Below are 8,804 nucleotides of genomic sequence, written 5' to 3'. Positions count from 1 at the left end.
TCTAGGTTAACTGGTTCATAGGATTTTGGATATTAAGTGAGATGATTTGCGTAAAGCAAATATAATGTCTCGATATTGGTTAAGTGAAAAAAAAAAGCCCACAATATTTAATAGTGTGTGGTGATCTATAGTGTGCTGAGAGCCTTCACACACAATTTTTATTTGGTTTTCACAATGACTTAGTGAGACAGTCCAGGTTTGTCCTTTTCATAAAAAGGTAGGAGGTTTCTAGCTCCATTCAGGGGCTCACATAATACCACAGAGCAAATGGTAGATTCAGAATATTTTATCTAACAAGACATTTTTGGGATACCTGGGTGGCTTGGTCAGTTAACAGTCTTACTTCGGCTCAGGTGATCATCTCATGGCTCATGAGTTCAAGCCCCACATTGGGCTCTGTGCTGACAGCTCAGAGCCTGGAGCCTGCTTCAGATTCTGTGTCTCCCTCTCTTTCTATCTTTCCCTCTCTCTCGCTATTTCTCTCTCTCTCTCAAAAAGATATTTTAATCCTTAGATTAATGGCTTTTCCACACTTTTATGTTACTTCCCCTTAAAATGAAATTGCTGTTCTTTTTGTAGCTGATTTGGCCAACTTCATTCATACTAGGAGGAGCCTAGGTCTCCTCCTGCCAGAACTCATCCTGAACTTCCGGATTCCCTCAAGAACTACTCAGAGGACCTGAATTGGTTACATAAAAATTGTGCCTGTGCATATTGTCGCCCATTTCTGGAAATATGCAGGGGCTTAAAGGAATACTTAGTTATGTAAGGGAAGGAAATTGAAATTTACTGAGCAGAAGTCTTTTAGTTGCAAATGACAGAAGCCCAACTTAAATTAGCTCTTGTAAAAAGGGAACGTATTCCCTCTGTTTTTTTTTTTTTCAACGTTTTTTATTTATTTTTGGGACAGAGAGAGGGCACTTACTCAGGGCACTTACTCAGCCAGCAGTTCTATTTTCAGAAGCAGAGGATAAACACATGCTTTAATCTCACCATTTAAAATCTAATAAATATCTTTGCCAAACATCTGTGACCAATTTTGTATATCTTTTGTATATCTATAGGCATATCTATATCTAGCTGCCTTCTGTTATCCTTTATATACTGCCTCACTTGGTTAAGAGCTTAAGGTCTGTACATGCATTAACCAATTTGATTGCTTAAGGTCTGTACATGCATTAACCAAAAAAGATATGTTGAAGTTCCATTGTTCTTTTGTATATCTATAGGCATATCTATATCTAGCTGCCTTCTGTTATCCTTTACATACTGCCTCACTTGGTTAAGAGCTTAAGGTCTGTACATGCATTAACCAATTTGCATGAACGGGGGAGGGGCAGAGAGAGAGGGAGACACAGAATCGGAAACAGGCTCCAGGCTCCGAGCCATCAGCCCAGAGCCTGACGCGGGGCTCGAACTCATGGACCGCGAGATCGTGACCTGGCTGAAGTCGGACGCTCAACCGACTGCGCCACCCAGGCGCCCCATATTCCCTCTGTTTTGAGTTGAATTGTGTCTCCCTCAAAAAAGATATGTTGAAGCTCTAACCCCCATTACCTCAGAATGTGACCTTATTTGGAGATAGGATTATTATGGAGGTAATTGAGTTATCATGAGGTCATTAGGGTGGGACAGAATCCAATGTGACATGTCTTCATGGAAAGGGGAATTTGGATACAGAGATGTGCACAGAGGGAAGACAATGTAAGAGACACAGGGAAAGGTTTACCATCTACAAACCCAGGAGAGAGACCTGGAACACAGCCCTCCCTCACAGCCCTCAGAAGGAACCAACCTGCCAACACTTTGATCTTGGACTTCTAGCCTCCAGACCTGTGAGTTAATGCATTTCTTCTATTGTTTAAGCCACTTGATCCGTGTACTTTTTTATAGCAGCCCTAGCAAGGCAATACACCCTCTTATAGCTGAAAAGTGCAGGAGTAGCTTAAGGATTTAGGTAGGGGTGGATCATCAACTATCGAGGCTTGGTTCAAGAATTGTGTCAGTCATGGTGAGTCCACCCCATTCCACTGTGAGTCTGTCTCCATTAGGCATAGACTTAGGTTTTCTGCATCAAAATTCCTGTAAGCAGTGTGGAATCTATAAATAGTTTTGACATTTCTGGCATTTCTGGGTTTGCATAACCCAGATACAGTACCCCGTTCTCCATACCATTTTATCTTTATACACCTGTCTTCAATAGCTCTTCAAATGATATAATTACTTTTTCTGAAACTTTGAATTTTCAGTTATATCTGTAACTGATACTGGTGAAATGTGGCTAGTAGCTTTCTAGAAATTATCAGAACTCCCTAGAAATCCCTTTTGAGTTTCAAACTGTAATGATACAAAGAACCTTATGTTTGAAAAGGACACTGACTTTATCCATCAAAATTTCTCAGGTTGAGTGACCTTTTGATAGTGAACCTGAGTGGACTGCAGACCATTTATTGCCTCTGTTTTACTCTGCACATCACATCTCCTCTAAATGATCTGGCTGTGGCAGTGGGAATCCTAATGCACCACAAGTCCTGCTCATCCCTTTTTTTTACACTGTATATTTTGTAAAGATCTGGCTCCTAAAAAGTAGCAACTGCAGAAATGCTCCTGGCAATCACTTTGTCATCCTTGGGTAGTATTTCTGCTTAGACCAGATGTCACGGCCTTCTTCCTCAGATTATCTGTTCATGACAAGTCAAGATGTCCTTGTGCTTCTTAAATTATTTTGTATTTTCTAATTATTATAGAAACATATATTTTTGTATTGTATATTTTGTAGTGACCTTAGGTAAATACAGAAATGTATGGAGAAGAAAACAAAAGTTCCCAGGAAGACTATAATATTCAGAGAGAACTGTTAACATTTAATGTATTTTCTGGCACTGTATATATGTATATATGTACATAATCTCATGTTTTTCTCATACATTATTATCTCATGAGCATTTTACTGTGCAGTAATAATTTTGAACACATCGTATTATATATTTCTTCCTTATAAATGAATCATAATAATTTAACTCTTTACCTATTGTTGCATAGTTAGCTTGTTTTTATCTTTTCTTATAAATGGTGGACATAATTATATCTTTATCCTCTTATCCCATGACCTCCTTGGAATCAATTCCTTGAAGAGGAATTGCAGAACTTGATTATCTTTATCCTTAATGTCCTTGATGTGTACAGACTGCCTTTCCACAAACGATTAGCAATTTAAACCACCAACTCATTATGAGTGCTTCTCCTCTTCCAATGTTCCCCCAGTGATATAGGACATTCTCATTAAGAAACATTTTGACTGTGGGCTAGCTGAAAGATGTTACCACACCCTTCCTTTACTTCTTTGGTTACTAAGAAGTTGAGCATTGTTTCTTGTATGGTTTTTCCTTATTTGCATTTATTTTCTATGTTCATTCGTTGTGTCCTCTGCTTATTATTATTTTTTTTTTTACTAGTTTTCAAGTTTTCTTTTTTCTTTCTATTCTTTCTCTTTTAATATTGGACCTCAGAGAAAGAGTTGAGTTAGTGATATTCCTCTTTTCATGGACATTGCTCCCTTTCATCCTGATTCCTGATTCCCATCTTACTACTGCCTCTCCCCACACCCCATGTAAGCTTCCTAGTATACGCATTCATGTGTGTTGTAAAATAGATACTATTATAAGCGTATATTTTAGATTGATATAAATGAAATGGTATTGCATATTACATTTACGTCTGCTTCTCAGTTTCACTTACAGCAATTTTAAAGATCATCTATGTTGCTCGGTGTGTATCTGGTACTTCTAACTGCTGCAAAGCACTACATGGTGGGTGAATATGTGCATATTCAACAGGAGTGGAATTGCTAGGTTATACCTAATGTGACTATTGAGCCAGTGCTCTTTAGAAGGCTAGTCCAGTCTAAATTCCCACCAGCTGTGCATGAAAATTCCTAAATCCCTACATTCTTCCCATACTTACTGGTCACTCTAACAGATGAGAGTAATAAGGTATTATTTTACTTTGCTTTTCTTTGATTGCTAATGAATTTGAGCATCTCGATTTGGGTTTTCTCTTGTGTATATTGCCTAATCATAGAACTTCTGCAGTTTTTAAAATATTTTCTGATGTATTTGTTTTTTTTTCTTTTTTGTAGATTTCCAAGTCTCTTGTATGTTTTGCTCTACTTGTACATCATATTTGTCAGAAGTGTTTCATCCAGTTCATTTTACTTTTAATTTTGTCATGCTATTTTATACATTTCTATTTTAAATTAGTAGGTAGTCACTTCTACTAATGGTATAATGTGATTTTGTCCAATGCATTTATGACATTTGACAAAGTGAATTATGTTTTCTTTTGCACTAGCAACCTATCTGTTTTACTGCTTTCCCCAAATACAGTCTTCCCAATACGCCAGCCAGTTGTTTCAAAAAGTGTGTTATCACTTTTGATCCACTAGGGGCCAACACTTCCCTGAAAGAAACTGATGTGCCTTCCTAAAACTCATCCTTTCCTCTCTGAAAGGGAGGAAGGAAGGTAGCTAAAAATAAGTAATTTCCATTTAAATTAAATGACTGGAAACTATGTGAAAAGGTCTAAAATAAAATGAAAAGGCTACCGAATTACATCAAAAGAATTCCAAGGTTTTTTTAGTGAAAAAAATAAAAGCAAAAAGTACAAGTAAAGCAGTTAAATGTTTAAAAAATTAACTAAAAACCTTTTAGTTTTAAAGGTTTTTTTTAATGTTTATTTTTGAGAGGGGGAGAGAACGAGTGGGGGAGGGGCAAAGGGAGAGAGACAGAGAGAGAGAATACCAAGCAGGCTTTGAGCTGCTAGCAGAGTCTGATGTAGAGCTTGAACTTATGAACCGTGAGATCATGACCTGAGCTGAAACCAAGAGTTGGATGCTTAACCGACTGAGCACCCCAGGTGCCCCAAGAAAGTTTTAGTTTTTTTTTTAATTTTTTTTTTCAACGTTTATTTATTTTTGGGACAGAGAGAGACAGAGCATGAACGAGGGAGGGGCAGAGAGAGAGGGAGACACAGAATCGGAAACAGGCTCCAGGCTCTGAGCCATCAGCCCAGAGTCTGACGCGGGGCTCGAACCCACGGACCGCGAGATGGTGACCTGGCTGAAGTCGGACGCTCAACCGACTGCGCCACCCAGGCGCCCCGAAAGTTTTAGTTTTAAAATAAAAATAAAAATGGTTCAACCTCTATTCAAAATCTACATAAAACATTAGTAAATAAGAGATAGGTAATGAGAAACAGCAGTAATGACTTTTTCTACTTTTCTACCCTTCTTTGCTCTGAAAAGGCAGGGAGCTCTCCTGGCTTCATATTTTGTAGCTTCTACACAAACAACCAAGTCAAAAGCTGTTCTCAAGCTAAAAAAAAAAAAAAAAAAAAATCGGTGTTTTAATTCCAATGAGGCAATCTGTACAAAAGGTCCATGCTGACCTTAAAGCAATCCTTGAAAAATGCTTCCTCTCTGAGTCCCATTAAAATTCTTAAAATCATGCTTGTGACACAAAAGTAGACAACTCCACAGAGGAAGGAAAGGAGGAAGAGAAAGAGGGGAATGAAGAAGGTAGAAGAGAAAGGATAATCAATTACCAAGGCTGCAATTCTTTTATCTAGGAAGATACAAAAAGACAGCTGAAGACAGTTCTTTACACATAGAGAGCTGCTTCTGTTTAGTCCTGGAAGAAAGGATCAAGATCCAATCATGGCCCACATGGAAAACAACATGAAAATAAAGTGCTATTATTCTTTTAAATATTAAAAAAAATTTTTTAATGTTTATTCATTTTTGAGAGACAGAGCATGAGGAGGAGAGGGAGACCCAGAATCCGAAGCAGGACCCAGGCTCCAAGCTGTCAGCACAGAGCCCGGCATGGGGCTCGAACTCACAAATTGAGAGATCATGACCTGAGCTGAAGTCGGTTGCTTAACCGACTGAGCCACCTGGGCACCCCTAAAATTTTTTTAATGTTTATTTTTGAGACACACACACACACGCACACGCACACACACACACACACACACACACACACAGAGCATACAAGTGGAGGAGGGGCAGACAGAGAGTGAGACACAGAATCTGAAGCAGGCTTCAGGCCCTGAGCTGTCAGCACAGAGCCCGACACGTGGCTCGAACCTGTGAACCATGAGATCATGACCTGTGCCGAAGTCGGACTCTCAACCGACTGAGACACCCAGGTACCCCTAAGGCACTATTATTATACAAAGATGCATATGTCAGGTTGGAACTTGGTTTCTGGGGTGTCCCTTCCTAAGGGCGGCAGCTATCTCATATCAAATATCACAGCCCATGCTGTAAGAAGCAATTTGCATGTGAATTCAATCAAAATGACAGTCCATGATCTAAGAAGCGATTTGTATGTGAATTCAAACAAATGCATGAAAGTTTTATATTTGTATGTAAGACAAGGTAAAATTTTAATGATCAACTAAAACACGTCTTAAACATGACAATTTACATTATAAAACACTTTCGAATTAATGTCTATTCTGTTTACTTTCAGTTTAGTACTTACAAAAGCAGGATGTACAACTGTAAGAACACATTTACAAGTACTAAGAAAGCCACGAATTAGTTCATAAAGTTTATTTTTTTAACTCTTAATTGATAAAGGGTCATTTTGTATGTGTAACTAATAAGCAGAAAATTATTTTCTCTGAAAGCACACTATCCTTCTGTCTCCACCCCCACCCTCTGGTCTCCCAGTTTCACTCTCCAGAGGTGGAAAAAACTATCATTTTATTGCCAGTTTCTTCCTATCTGATTCATGTGAATTTTCTTTCTTTCCTTTTTTTTTTTTTTTTTTTTTTTTTTTTTGCAGAAATGGTAGTATGGTTATAGGGATTGTTCCATACCTTGCTTTATTTTTTTTTCAAGTTTATCTACTTTAAAAGAGAGAGTGTGAGTGGGGGAGGGGTAGAGAGAGAGAGAGTCTCAAGCAGGCTCCACACTGTCAGCCTGGAGACTGATGAGGGGCTTGAACCCATAAACCTTGAGATCATGACCTGAGCCGAAAGTAAGAGTCAGATGCTTAATCTAGTGAGCCAGACTGTTCTTGTTATTTGCAAGCCTTTTCGTCAACAGCAGGCCACTAGCAGTTATGTTTTGGGGAAGTCAACAATTATACATGGATTTTCAACTGCATGAGTTGTTGGCACCCCTAAGCTCTGTGTTGTTTAAGGGCCAACTGTAGTTTGGCTTTCATTTCAGGTCAGTTAGAACAGAATGAGGTATGTCTTATTCTTTTTAGTGGTTACAAAGTATTCCATTGGTTGAACATACCAGAGTTGATTTCTCTAGTCTCCCATTGAAACACATATAGGTTGTTTTCAGGCACTGACTATCACCACAATAATTAAGTGATTTTCTGTGTACCTGTATTTCTTTTGTGAGAATATAATTTAGGAATAGAAACTTGGAAGAGGAATTGATGGATCAAAAGTTATGAGCATATTGTGTGTGAATAGTGCTGAAATTGTCCTTCAGAGGGATGTAGCAATTTATATTAACACCACACTCTCTCCAAGATTGCTTTTTGTCAATTTTTTTTGGTCTTTTCCAATATATTGGGTGAAAAAAAGACTCTTATTGTGATTTTAACTTTCATTTCTCCTAATATGGGTAAAACTTCAACATCTTCCTATATTACTTAAAAACTTTTTTAATGTTTATTTATATTTGTGTGTGAGAGAGTGCGCACGTGGCTGGGGGAGGGGCAGAGAGAGAGGGAGATACAGAATCTGAAGCAGGTTCCAGGCTGTGAGCTGTCAGCACAGAGCCTTATGCAGGGCTTGAACTCACGATCCATGAGACCGTGACAGGAGCCAAAGTTGGACACTCAACTGACTGAGCCACCCAGGCACCCCTCACATCTTCCTATTTTAAAACCATTTGTATTTTTGGTGAATTGATTATGTTTTTTGCCCATTTTCCCATTTTTCCATATAGTTGTAAGGCATTTTTTTTTAACAATTTGTAGATATTTGTGAATATGGAAATTAGCCCTTTGTTTTTATATGTTGAAAATAATTTCCCTGAGTTTATTAGCATAAATTTAACATTTTTATGTAGCAAAACTATCGATTTTTTTCTTATATGGCTTTTGTGTGTTTTATCAGTCTTTATTTTGTTTTATTTTTTTATTCCCCTGAGGGGGTACACCATTACTGGAGGTACTGCAATTCCAGATTGATGCGTGGAGTGGACAGAGCAAGCTCCTATTCCATTTCCTGGTCCAAAAATCCGTTTGATATACTGCCCTTGGAGAGAGGACATACCAGAGATTAAACTGATAAGAACAAATAGTATGCTTGATCTTAGCTAAAAGGCTGAGAAGCCACATCATGTCAGGTTTTAAAAGGTCCCCAAGTCTGAGACTGCTTTTAAAATTCTTCCATATTTCCTTCCAGTATTTTCATTATCTCATTTTTCCCTTTAGTATACTTAATCGGCTAAAATTTGTTTTGATGTAATCCAGAGTATTTTTTTCCTAGATGCTTGGCTCCCCAAAACTCTCTGACTAATTTATTGACAGTTCATCTTTACCATTGATTTGAAGTGTTCATGTCTCAAAACTGTCCCCATAAGTATCTGTATGTTTCTTGACTCTTATGTTGATTGATCTGTATATTTCTTTATGTGCATGTAGTAGACTATTTGATTACTATTTCATTTTAATAGGTTTCAAAATCAAGACAAGAATGCCCACTGCCATCACCTGTATTCAACATCATACTGAAAGTCCAAGCCAGAGCAATAAGGCAAGAAAAGAAAA

General features: G+C 38.0%; 1 non-coding gene across 1 annotated transcript; it reads right to left on the bottom strand.

The window, feature by feature from the left end:
* Window positions 1-8,180: 8,180 nt before the first annotated feature.
* LOC112863233 (U2 spliceosomal RNA) lies at window positions 8,181-8,370 on the bottom strand. Its single transcript, XR_003223890.1, has one exon. It is a non-coding gene; the product is annotated as a U2 spliceosomal RNA (small nuclear RNA).
* Between the last annotated feature and the right edge of the window lie 434 nt (window positions 8,371-8,804).

Source organism: Puma concolor, chromosome E4 (genome assembly GCF_028749965.1).
Source record: "Puma concolor isolate L17-30 chromosome E4, mPumCon1.1.hap2, whole genome shotgun sequence".
NCBI classification, from domain to species: domain Eukaryota; kingdom Metazoa; phylum Chordata; class Mammalia; order Carnivora; family Felidae; genus Puma; species Puma concolor.
Note: the sequence above shows the minus strand (reverse complement) of the source record. Positions and strands in the feature narration are given on the sequence as shown.